Genomic DNA, 13699 nt, shown 5'->3' on the forward strand with positions numbered 1-13699 from the left:
AATAAATCTATGTTGATTTTATTAGATCTGTCAACAGTCCTTGATGTTATTGACAATGAGATTTTGTTGACTTGCCTGCAGAGCCTTGTGGAAATGGAAGGAGACCTTCCTTAAGTTTAATATTTTCTTAGCATCCCATGAAGCACGTCCAAATTAATATTCTCAGCAACAGGTTGTGTTGTGGTGAAGTGCCAAGTTCTGATTCTTTTAGGAAAAATAATGGAGCTTGATGGGTTTACGTGGCAGGGAGGGAGGGAATGAAGAAAGAAGGAGGAGTACCCTTTAATCTGATCGAAAGCCTCAAATTTCATGGTTTTGTTGGAGCTATTGTTGCAGATACTGTATGGTGTCGTGACTTAGAGGTCTGTGAACCTCCTGGTTGTTCTACAGCAGCGTTGTGTCAGATAAAGAGGAAGCAGTTTTGTGCTTTGAGAATAATCTTTGTTAATACATTTTCCAGCAGGGGAAAAAATAATCCTAATTAAGAAGAGTTACTTTATGCCTTACAAAATGGAAGGGCAAAAGGTTACTTGTTCCAGGGAAAGAACAGGGGAGTAGAGATCTGAGAGCTGACAGTGGGATTGGCTTGGATCCACCTCTGTTTAAGCTTAGTTTTTGCAAGCTCTCTGCCAGTTTGAAGCACAATGGACTTCTTTCCGTACCTAATGGCATGCTGGATGTCAGCCCTGGCCTCAAGAAATCTCAACTGCACAAACAGAAATCAGGCGTGTTTCTGTGCAACAAAAACATCTTTCTCAACAGCAATAATTATCATGTCGTTCGGAAGAGAGATGATTTGTAATCCATTCAATTCCATACATAAAATACTTGTACTGAAAACACGAAGAGAAAGCACACCAAAAGAGCACATAAACACATGGATTTCAGAGTAGAAACTGTATTTATGCCTGTAATATTCACATCTTGATCTAATCCTCTTCTTCTTAAAGAGGAGTTTTTCAAAAGTTCCTAAGGACCTCTCATTGGAGCTACATCTTGAAAAGGGCACATCTTTCTCTTACACGCCTCAAACAAGGTGGCCTGATGTTTCAAAAGCTGATCAGAATTCAAACACTTCCTTCGGGTGCCTGAGTGGAAGAGCATCTCTTTTGAAACTTGGGCCACTTGGGGAGGTGTTTAAATGGAAAGACTTGGTGCTTAGGAGGGCGTGTAAAAAGTTTGCCCTTGAAATGTTTCTTTATGGAAAATTGGGGTTTTGACTACACAAATGCCATTTCACAAAGAACATGCTTTCTGTGATAATAATTGGTTTTAATAAAAGAAAAGTGACCACTTGGAGAACAAAGAAGAATTGTGTTATAAACTAAAATTTAAAGCGTTTTCAATATAGAAGTTAGCATTTGCCCTTTGTAAGCTTCACTGAATTTTTGTTTTTTAACAGCACTTCCCTCGAAGAGGAGGCTGTGCAAGAGAACAATTCTTTCCAGCTTTAACATAAAATTTTAAGGTGAAACAAGTGGAAAGATTCAAACAAACAGAAGAAAAATGAACCTATCCTTAAAAACAGCCCTGAAAACTGGTCAAGATGTATATTTATTCTCTTTTCTTGCTGCTGAAAACTAAGAAGTTTTCAGACAGCCATCAGGAAGCCATGGAGTACGTGTGCAGAAATCTGTAACTGAAGGTAGATGAAGAACTAGAGCATAAACTTCACTTACCTCTAGCAGATAAGTAGACTTTGAGCTCCAAGGCCCTTAAAGGTTAACAATAAAAATCTCAAATTGAATCCTCATTTTCAATATGAGACAATTTAAGTTATAAAACAATGAAGTGACATGAGCCTAGTGAGGCCAACGAGGACAGTTAAACTGGGGTTGTCAGAATGCCCATGCTTTATCACCCATGAAAGGATGTAACTCTCTATGACATTAAGGATGCAGGGTTTGATGGAGTGTCACAGTTAGTTGACACCAGAATCATCCGAAATTGTAGAATCCCTGTCATATCCTGAGCGTGGAATAGAAACTAATGATTGTGCTGCTACACCATCACATCACGCTGGGGTGCTGGTAGCTGGTAAATTATTGCATAGCACTAAGAGTTGCCAATGGAGGTAGACTTCTAGGGCTAATAGCTTGGAAAAAAAGGAAACTGTAAATGTGTGCTGCATTGCTCAAATAGAGTAAGCTGCTGTTCTGAGTGTCTGATGGGACAAGTGCTTTGGGGAAGATATAGAGTCATGCTGGGCCATTGCACGAATCAGAAATCTATACTTTCAGTAGATGTTCTGTGGAAAGGAGTTTTATATAAGAAAGCATGAATATTCAGTTTTGGTCATGGAAAGTATTTTCCCAAAGACAGATAGATTCAAAACACCAAGGCTTGGCTTTTGGAACAAATATATCTGAATATGTTTTAATACATGAAATAGAGGATTTTCCTATTTCATGAAAGGAGTTTTCAGAAAAAATATGTTATTTAAAAAATATAATTCTGAATCTTTCATAGACTTCCAGAGTCAGTAAATAACAGAAATTTTAAATGTCTTTTGGGCTCTGAAGCAATAGGCATTGAAGTCTGATGAAAAAGTAGTTTCAATTTAGATTGATAGTTTTTTTGTAATTTTCTCCAAAGGAGTAATATAAAAATCAATGTCTAAAAAATAAGTGGGCAGACACACTGTACCCTCAACTAAATGATTCTTCTGAGCAGGCAGCAGCTGGGCACAAAAAGGAAAGTCTTACGGCTACAAATTGATGGCATTTAAGCACAAGAAGCTACATAGCTACACAGAGAGTCAAACGGACTGATTTGGGATCAGTGCTGATCACAACCTGGCTGGGAGTCAGCAGCAGCATCCTGCTGTGATAAAGGGAGCTGTGAAGTCGCAGTGTTCCAACAGATCTATTGTCTGTGAGATGCAGGAAGCGATCCCTTCTCACAACACTGCCACAGACCTCAGCTAGACAGAGCTACTTTTTTTTTCCTGGGTTAGGTTCCTTATTTGAAAAAAAACAAAAACAAAGATGCAACTTTGTTTTGGAAAGAAGACTGAACCCAAGTCTAGAAATCCCAACCTAGCCATACAGATGGAATGAGCGTGGTTGTTTAGCCTAAATAATAAGCACTTGAGAGAGGACATGAAAGCAATTACAGAAGAAACAGTGGTAGAAAAGACAGAAACAATCTGTGCATAATAGAAAGGACATGACATAATGGGCTTAAATTACAGCAAAGAATTCCGGTTAGACATCAGGAAACTTTCATAACAATCAGGATAATAAAGCACTAAGGTAGACGCCTGCGGAGGTTGTGGGATCTCCAACATTGGAGGCCTTCCAGAACAGAGCAGACAGACTTCTGAAAGGAAAGAAAGAGGATAATTGATCCTGCCTTAGGGCACAGGGATGCACCAGGCGACCTCCCGAGAACCCTGTGACTTCTTTGGTTTGAACTGTGAATACCCTTCATTCGTATCCTTCTTAAAACTTAGTTCTTGGTCTTATGTCTCTGTTTTTTGCTGGTTCATCTCTTTCACAGAACTATTTCTACTTTTCATTTAGAGCCTTGTCCTTATCCACTTTCATCTGAAAACTCAGATTTAAGTACTACCTCTGTGCTGATGATTCACGGATCCATCCATCTTCCTACTCCAGACTTAGCTCTCATACTTCAAAATAAAAGCTCAGCCTGCCTTCCTCAGGTATCATTGCACATGTTTCGCTCCCTGCCAACTTCAACACAGTGAAAAAAAAAAGTCTGATTATAATCAATTCCCTATGTCATCTTCTGTTCCTTTGATCACACTGAGTAGCACTGTCAGCCTTTTGTTAACTTAGATCTAGAACCTGGACATCATTTCTACCTGGTAATCCTCATTTTCCACTCTATATTTGTATATTTTTGAGGGGAGAGGAAATACCTCCTCAGATAAATGACTCAAAAATATGGCCCCTCATCATCTTCCTCTGATCCTCCAGGCTTGATAAATACTGGCTTTCCCACCTTACCTATTCACAAGACTGCCGTAGGTCTCATTGCTGCCTTGGCTGCTGCTCTAACTGAGGCAGAGCAAAGAGCACTGCAGCTTGGCACAGCATGCTGGGCTTTACAGGTAGCACACTGTACCTGAACACGTGTTCCTGCCTTGTTACACCACTAACAATTTGTTGTTCAGCAGTGAAAACATGCTGAATAATGAAAGATGCCTGGAGAAAGGAACATGGTGCGTACATGTACTTACAGCGTGTTGTTTCTGTTTGTGTACACAACCCTGATTAGAGACAAGGGAGTGTCGGGCTTGCCTGGTGGATAAGCACCAGTTCCTCTGCCAAATGAAACTCAGTGGCTGCAGAAACAGTGTCCACGTGCTTTTCAGAAGGTAAATACACCCACTGAATTTTCGACGGGCCACAAACATCTCTGGGAGAGCCATGTGCTGTCTTCTTTGATGGAAATGTGTCAGGCCACAGCCCCGTCCAGGACCATGTGCAACGCCCTGGCGATGCACTAAGGCCCCATGCTGCTATCCGCAATGGAAAGGGAACGCGTGGAGCCAGAACCTTGTGCAAGGACCTGACTCTGTGCTAAGCCAAATTGGCTTTGATCTGAGATGGGATGGATGCTGAGGAAGTGTCCTGGTACACCCATGTGCCTGATCAGATATGTGCTTGGGTTCTAGGCCTTTTAGGAGGAGGCTTTTGCTTTTTGTCTGTGTTTGTGCAGGTAACTAGTGCAGTTCCATGACTGGGCTCCCTGGAAATACCCGTGTACACTAAACAAAGCTAAGCAAAAGCTGCATTTAAGTAGGGAAAAAAATGAATAAAACCTTCCTGCCTCCTCTTTGAAAATGGACTTTGTTGATGTGTAGCATGGGGAGACATTCCTCCTTCTTTAGATTGAGCTGTGACTGTAAGCTGGTCAGTCTCTGGAAAGAGCTGCTATTAATGAAGGAAGCATGAGATAATTGTCTTTGGACCATGGATTGTGCTAACCAACTGCTTATGGAGGGGCTGTGAACCTGAGCAGATGAAACCTCACACAGGGCCAAATCAGGCAAGTAATGAGGCCTGGGACTGGGAAAGCAAGGAAGGACAGCGGACAGACAAAAGGGGACCGGGCCACGAGCCCATGAAGTCCTTCAGTAGCCTCGTTATGTCAGCAACAAACAATGGAACGGCTTTGCAAAAACTGAGAATCCAAGGACCGTCGTAATTAGCATTATTGCAAGATTAAAGAAACCACCACTTCCGTGTAACAAATTATCTCCAATTTAAAAGCAAAAATAATGTATTTTTTGTTCATAAAAAATGCTCAAGCGGAAGCATTCTCACATTAATTATTTCACTCTATTCAGAAAGCATATCCCTGCTTGCTTTTTATTATGCCTTCCAGCTCCTTCTTTGAAAAATATGTTAAGAAGCTGCTAGCTATTTTCCAAAAAAATGAAAAATAAATAATCTTTGAAGCAATTAGAACTGAACGACAGAATGTATAAATATTTTTTTACTCATTCTCCCCCTAGATTCAAATCCTCCATTTTCTGCCACCTCCCATCTTGGCAGCTGCAATTCAAGCATTTTCACTTGAACTTTGGAGGCAGGCAAGTGTTTCTCTTTCCTCCCCTAGAGTTGAATCAAATCATATTCTGTAGATTTGACTGGCAAGAGCTTTTATGAGTGAGTTGAGGGTTACTCCTGGAGGCTAAATGAATTATTTCTCTAATGCGTTTGTCTTCACTCTCCTAGAAGCCTAAATACTTCTGAACCTTTCCTGATAAAAGTAATAATTAGTGGACATGTTACGGAAAAAAAACTTCACTTATGTAAGGAAAGTCACAAAACTGAATGATAGGAACTATGGTTAGTAGTATGGAATTTTCTGGAATATATTTTATTGTAAGAACAAAGAGCACTTTGAATGTCATGTAAATATCATTATAGAGCTACTTTTTGTTTTAATGAAGGCTTGCACTCGTTCAGCATTGGACATAGCCGCTCAGCATTAGCCCAACTTGTAGACAACCCGTGTTGCAGTGAGGCTGGCAGCAATGTGTGATTTTCAAAAACACCTTCAACCTCGGAAAGCTGAATTTAAAATGTAATTAGGGAACATTCATCTATTTTCATTGCAACAATCAAATCAATATGTAGCCCAATTAAGCAAGAACAGTGAACTGTACAGCACTATCAGCTACGCTAATAAAAGGTACCTGTTTTCAATTCTCCTGAATTGAATACTTTCTCCTTTTCTTCCTTTGCTTTTTGCCATAGGAACAGGAGAAAGCATCTAAACAGTTTCCTATTCCTCTGGCGCCAGCTGGAAGTAGTCACGAGTTGCAAGAAGATAATATATTAATACAAAACTTGCCAGGAGAACAAAAAAAAAAAAAAAAAAGAAAGCTTACAAAGCAGTTTTCATGGGTAAGATGATTAAAAGTGTTATATTTGGTATTAGGGTGTGTGGCCACATCCTCATTCATTTGTTTTCCCAGGAGGTGGATAGGAGGGTGTGCAAGGAGAGATCCTTCCTAGAGGTGGTATGGGGGATGTTCTCACTGGGACAGGAGAGTTTGCAATCAGTGGAGGGATTTCTCTGATCTGAGAAAAACATGAGGTCTGTCTTAGCACAAAGGCATTGCAGGCAGTGGAAGTGGAACCTGCCAGTGGGAGCCAAATAAGGTGACCACGTGCAGAATGGTAATGCTGGCTCCAGAATAATGTCACTGTGCAGCGTTTGCAGATGCTGGGGGCAGTTACTCAACTCATCTAACACCTGTGAGTTGCTGCAATAGCCCATGATCTTTCAGTGGGGTTCCTGCAAGTAAAAATATACTCAGGATCATTACTGAGAGTTGTGGACGCTAGCAGTGAATCTCAGATAAGGGCAGGAGGTACCACCGTGACCTCCTCTGTGACATCCTGGGCAGCCTCTAGAAGGCAAAAAGCAGAAACTTTTTTTCTTGAGGGCTTTTTAAAATCACAGTTTAAAAACTTCCTTTGACAAAGAACCCACAGCAGCCGAAGGTGAGGCTGATGAGCAGCCGTGCTGTCAGGGAGCTTTCCAACCCCCTTCTCTCAGAGCTTCTGTCTAATTCTTACAGACTGTGATAAAGTTGCTCTGTGATCCCATCAGAGTTCAGCTAAATGAGATTTTCCATGATGCAGCATCTTTTTCAATTTCTTTAATGTTTCCTTATGTCTTTCTTCTATTATTGCCTAATTTTTCAATGTACTTTTCAAAGTGTGGATCCAGAACAGTACACTGAAGTACAGAAATACTCCTGCTAAATATACTCCCATTTAAGCGTCTCACAATGAGTTTGTTCTTTAGTTCACGGATTAACACTTGAATAGAATGTTGAGAGGATCATCCTCACGTCTTCTTCAGAGCCATTTGTTCCCTAAACTGAGCCTCACAGTCAGAATATGGCCTTTGTAGTTTAATTACTAGATGCCTAACTTCATGTAAAGTCACATCCGATTTTTGCCTTCAGAAAGTTTGTAGTCAATCTTTATCAATTTCAGTAATTCTTCCTCAACTCTATGTACTTCTGTGTCCAATTTTGCTTCACTTGTGAAACAAATGTAGCATCAATCATTGATTATCTCCCAACGTGTACAAATGTTACACGGCATAAGACCAAGAACGATTTCCTTCAAGACGGCACTAAATGCTGCCATGTTTTCTCATTCATTAATCAAAATTTCTTGGAGTGATGAGAAAAAAAAATCTAATAACACTAAAAGTCAGAATACCAGTGGCACCTCTACACTGCAATATGAAGTGTGCCTGTTTCTAAGCTTGCTAACAGGTACCATTTGCAGCAGAAGGGAGCTCAGAGCATTACACCCAGATGGTTTTCCCCAGTTTAGGTTTGTATCCTGTAGTTCTGTAGCTACCATGATTATTTTTGTTGTACTCTTGACTAGTATTTACTTGACTGAGAACTGGATGTCCTCCCTCTCCTCTTCCTTGTCTGCAGTCTTAATAATAAAGTCAGGTTGCTAAGTTGTTTCTTGATCTTATCCAAAAGCAAATAGCCTTCTGTCTCCACTCAGCCAGTAGAATTTTTTTTGTTTGTTTATTTTTCCTAACTTTTTCCCTAAACTTTTTATGTCTGAGCAATATCAGCTCTCTGCCTTTCTTGTCCTTTCTTTGGACAGAAATTTGGCGATCACAAATCTTGAGAGCATTCCTTGACAGTGAGAGGTGGCATCAAGTTTTGTATCTGCAAGCACTCTGTTACTTGAAATGTAAGGAAACTTGCTCAGGCACAGTCCATGTCAAGCAAAGAGGGATGAGACATCTTAAAATCTACTGCCAGACCCTCAAGTCATGGAAGTTCCTGAGCAAAGAAACAGTTGTACTAGAGGTAACGAAATGCATGTTTTCTTTGGGGATCAGTAGTATAGGAGCAACACATGTTTGCTCATCTGGCTGTATAGTCTAACTAGCTGTTTGTTGTATTATTTACTAGATTTCTGTAATCTAACCTTTTTATGCGCATGGGTTTTCTATAGAGTGCAGAGACAAATCTGTTCCCCAAAGACGCGTTAAGGGAGTGCTTGCTGAAATGTTGAGTAACGATAAATTCCTTTGAATGCCTTGTGTGCATTCTAATCCACCATGATGAAACTTTCATGTTTTGTCAGCTATTGTAATTTTGCTTTCAGAAACGCAATAAAAATTCTTCCTGGGTAAGTGACTTGCACATTTACCAGTGTCTTTCAGAAAAGTCTCGCTATTGTCGTGTTATAAATGGCAGGTGTTTCAGTAGCACTCAAACATGCAGGCTTCTTGCTGGTGTGTGTTTGAAACCCAATTGTTTTTGCTCAGCCAAAGCCAAGCTTACTTTTTTAATGTATTTCTTTCAGTAATTACCTTACGCTTCGTTACCTGCAGGGAGAGACCCTAGATTGAAGTCAAGTTAAGGATGCGTAGTTGAAAACAAAGATCATAAAAAGATAAAGGTCTTGATAATAACAAGTCATGAGAGAAAAAAAGAAAAAAAAAAGAAATTTAGCTGCTCTTGCCAGTGAGAACGTGAGCATATCAAGTTTCTATTTTGTTTGTTTTAAAGCTATAAGAATCTTTCTAAAAACTCATATAAACAGGAGGGGGAATGGCTGTTTACAGGCGTAAATAGAGATAGGACAAGGGGGAATGGTTTTAAATTAAGATGGGAGATTTAGGTTAGATATTAGAAGGAAGTTTTTCACTCAGAGGGTGGTGAAGCACTGGAACAGGTTGCCCAAGGAGGTTGTGGATGCCCCATCCCTGGAGGCATTCAAGGCCAGGCTGGATGTGGCTCTGGGCAGCCTGGTCTGGTGCTTGGCAACTCTGCACATAGCAGGGGGTTGGAACTAGATGGGCGTTGTGGTCCTTTACAACCCAGGCCATTCTATGATTCTATGATTCTCATCAGTATGAAAAATCCTGTGGGGAAGAAGGGTCCTCCTCCCCAGACCATATCCTAGTCAGATAGGAAAGATGGAGAATTCCCAGCAAGAGTATGAATGGTTTTATAGTAGTGCACTTCTCTGCCTTGGCTACAGGAGTCGCTCTGCCGTAACAAAATGCAGTATTATGTAGAAGTGCAATACATTGCGTATCATACGTTCAATAACAACAGAAAAGGCAGCCTGGCTAAAAATAATTATGAAGCTCAGCAGCTGTAATTAAAATAATTTGATGGGAGATAGGAAACGTTGGCAGAGAAAGACATTTTGAGGATTTTGATTGATGTCTTTTATGTTTGTTCTATGTATTGTATAATAGTAGATACGGGCACTGCACCAGTACATTAACTCAACATAATGCTGTGTGTATTACTAGGGCAGATGAGAGGATAAACAGAAAAAGTGTGGGTTTTTGTGACTTCTGTGGTCCACTACTACATCAAGTTAGATAATGCAAGTTTTCAGTGGGTGAGCCCCTACAGACTGAAGTATTGGGCTGAAGTATCATGAGGTCTACTTATCACGATAAGCATTAGTCAGACCAGCACAAACTAATATCAGAAGTTATTTCAGCTAGAAATATTACCCACTGCACTGGCCTTTTCAACACTTCTCCTGGTTCTTGGAAAGTGTCACAGTAAACACCCGATCTTCCAAAGTGAGCCTGTTCCCAACAGTTTCCTGTTGATAGTAGAGTTTTTTCTTCTGTTAGATAAAGAATGAGCCAGGTTTTTATCAGGGAGCTGACTTCAGTGTTTCCAGTGAAGCTGAGTGGATGTTGTCTGCACTAGTGTAATCATACCTTACAAAAACAAGGAGCTATCTTCACATCTCAATTTACATTATTGATGCAGTATGAAATAAGTCCCACAGTAGATGAGCACTCTGGGGATTCTCTTGTTTGTCTCAGCATGTTAAATGTCTGCAAGGCACTACACATCAGAGACAGAACTGCTTAAGTGCATAATTCTTCCTCGTGGCTTTGCTAGGAGCTAAACGAACCTTCTTAAACTAATAATAAAATAATCTAAGATATAAAAATATGTTTCTTTTGGACAAATCTGACATGTTACAATGACAGAGTGTTTATGACTCACAGTCACCACCTCCGCCACCAGCACTGCTCTATTTAGAAGCAGCAGGCAGCAGAGTGAAGCAGGCAGCCCTGAAGTTTCACATCAGGATAAAAGTAGCTAAATTCTTACTAAATGGGGATTAGATATTAATGAAGAAAAAAGATGGTGGATTTCCAGGACTATGGCTCAAGGGAACACTCTCCTATTTCACTGAGCCTTGTAGTTGCGTCTATGTTCAGATTGCAGTTTAGATATAAACAGATGAAGACTTTAGGGATGAAATATAAACATTCCCAAGTTCTTACGGTTCTAAATTAGGTGCAGTTCCAAGAACATGGGTTTTGGTCCTCGCACTGTTTATATTTGATTTTTATGTGTAAAGGAGTACTTATTCAAAGGTGGAAAAAACTAAAGCAGGAAGGCTCGTCTCGTTAAATCCATACATTAGAGGTGCCTCACAGCATGCAATGATTAATTGATTCTTAGAGGAGAAATTTCTACTCCTCCAAATGGAAAACTCTGAAAAGTTCATACTTTTTCTGCATGTAGAAAGATGAATAGAATACACTCAGCTTTCAGTGTCCTGCAAGATTTCCAGAAAAATGTAGCGTATCAAATCTGTGCTATTATTGCAGAAGGAAAATGCCATTTATTAACCTCAGAAAAGACTATCAAATCATTATTTACAGGTTCCTTTTTAGTCATAGCTCTGTAAAACCTTTAGCGTCGCTTTAGATTAGCCTTTGTAACCTTTTCCCTATGCTCCCTACTATGTTAACTCCTAATTCTCTTGCCAAAATTCCTGCAGTCACATGTTACCTATTGACCTGAATTAATATAAGGAACATATCTGCAGCCACAGAAACTTCTGGTAGTAGGAATTTCTCAGCTCCTCGGGTTAGTAGGGAACTGGAAATCTGTCAATGGGATGAGATCCCCTCACAGGGCAGGGGGTGATGGTGGGGTTTGGGCACAGGTAGCTATGGATCTGCAAAGCCTTGCTCCCTGAAGCTGAAGTGAGAGGCAGCGCATCGCTGGTCACCAGCTTTCAGGAAGGACAGGGAGGGCAAATGGATCCCCTGGGGTGCACAGGCTCCAACTCTGCCTGAGAGCAGCAAATAGTTCAGTAGTGTGATTGATGCAATCAAAACAAAAGGCTCTACGGACGCTGTGGAGAGAGCAGTGGCATCGCATGTGTCCAATGCCTTGATTAGAAATCAGAACTCAACTGGTGCACAAAGCTAAATACTTCTGTCTGACAAAAGTGGAAGTCTTTGTAAAAAACAGAGGGCTCGTGCTTGTGTGATGCTGCCTCAGGATTTAGCCAGCCTGATGACCCAGTTTGACCTACATGACTTACCTGGTTTGCCTGCGGCTTTGCTACGCATCGCTGTCAAATTCTAAATATAAGCTTGTTCCCTCTTTTGTATATCTTAAGCTTCTGTTCCTGTAAATAGCCATTTTACATACATAACAGGCAATAACTTTGTAGTATAAAGATATATTTGACACTTCGTCAATGATTTTGTTCCTCGCCCTAAATATAACCACTCAGACACGTTTTTGGAATGACGCACGTTTTAGAGGAAAAAATATTTTAGAAATATGCTTAGCGTGTTGGCATTATTTCTTTTTGGATCCCTCTGGTTGTAAGCAAGCTAACATTGTGAGCTCCACTGGGCCAAAGACATATTACTACCTCTGGATAAAATGTGTGTATCTGAACTCTAAGCTAAACATTTTAATGTTAGCTTAGGTTTTCCAGTTGCCATAATTTTAGGTAAAGAAATTTGTGAACCACTAGGATTAACTGTAAGAGAGTCCAAGTGTTTTCTTCCTGTTTACCAGCTATGCACATTCTTACCACAGTTACTCAATTTTTGAATTCTTCATGGATATTGGTAAGATTCCAGGAGATTTGCTAGCCTTGAAATGGAAAGAAAAAATTGCAATGCCAAGAAAATAGAGTCTGATCTGCATTTAAAACCACCATCATTGAAAATTTAAAGGTTCCTCTGTCCCACTGATAGAGCATCTTGTAGCTTACCATTAAATTGGGAACTTTTAAATTGCCTTGATCGTTTCCTCCCTGTTATCTTGTGCTTTGGTCACCTTACAGAGGATCAGAGTTTTATATCACATTGCCTTTTTCAATTGAAATTGTTTTAATTGGTAACTCTGGCAATTTCCACTTAAACAACAATTTACAGCCTTTTTAGAAGAGGAATGGGAAGTTTACCTCAACTAACCCCATTACAGATCGTGTCCCAGCTGTATTCTGCTAGTCAGCCAAATGTATTTTGGAGGTGCTGTTATTTTTTAGCTTATAAACCTTTTTTTAGAACTGAGATTTTAAAGTCCTTCGGGAGACCTCGGGTTATGAAAACACATTTTCCACTGAAATCTTAATGAAATAATAGACCATCCAAGGATTTTCTAATCATCTTCACACCAAAGATTAGCTTCACCATATTGAGAGGCACTCACCTTCTTTGTTTGGTAACACAGGAAGGAAGTCTTTGGGACTCAGTTGGTCACAAAGAGCTCCCAGGTTTTACCTTCTCTTATGCAGTTGGCAGTATCATACATCCCACATGTCCAGGAAATGACACCAGTTTTGGTGCTCATTTAGCTCTATGGAGAGTTTTGGATGAGCTCTTTGTTGAGTGCTTCTTGCTAACAATGAAAACTCACCTTTTAGCCATAGAGCAGCTCCAGGTGAAGTGTCAGTAAGGATTTTCAGGTTGGAAGATACTGTGCTCAGCTGAATGGGGATCAGTTCTCTGCTACATGCCAGCACATCCCACAAAACCTCATCGGAGATGGGTTTGCTAATCTAGAGGTCATTGTTTCTCTTCTCTGCCACAGCCATGTTTACACAAAGCTGGTCCAAGTTTTTCAGTGGTATCTTTGTTTTCCTGACCATCGCACCTAAAACTGCACTCGTTTTCATGGTGATTGGGTGGTTTTCTCCATGAGGTGCCATGAAACTTGTGCCAAGATGGGATGAATGGGCAAACCCAATGTGTTAGCCCTTTGCCAGTGGGGCATTCTGCTTGAGCTGGCCTTCTACCTCAGCATCTCTCCGCGCTCATCTGATTGTCTGCATGACATGAAGCTTAGCATCTGGTACATGCTCACAGTTCTGATTGAAAGGAAACAGCCTACATCTTTAATTAGCTAATCAGCCAATGCAAAAAA

Source organism: Meleagris gallopavo, chromosome 14, assembly GCF_000146605.3.
Source record: "Meleagris gallopavo isolate NT-WF06-2002-E0010 breed Aviagen turkey brand Nicholas breeding stock chromosome 14, Turkey_5.1, whole genome shotgun sequence".
NCBI classification, from domain to species: domain Eukaryota; kingdom Metazoa; phylum Chordata; class Aves; order Galliformes; family Phasianidae; genus Meleagris; species Meleagris gallopavo.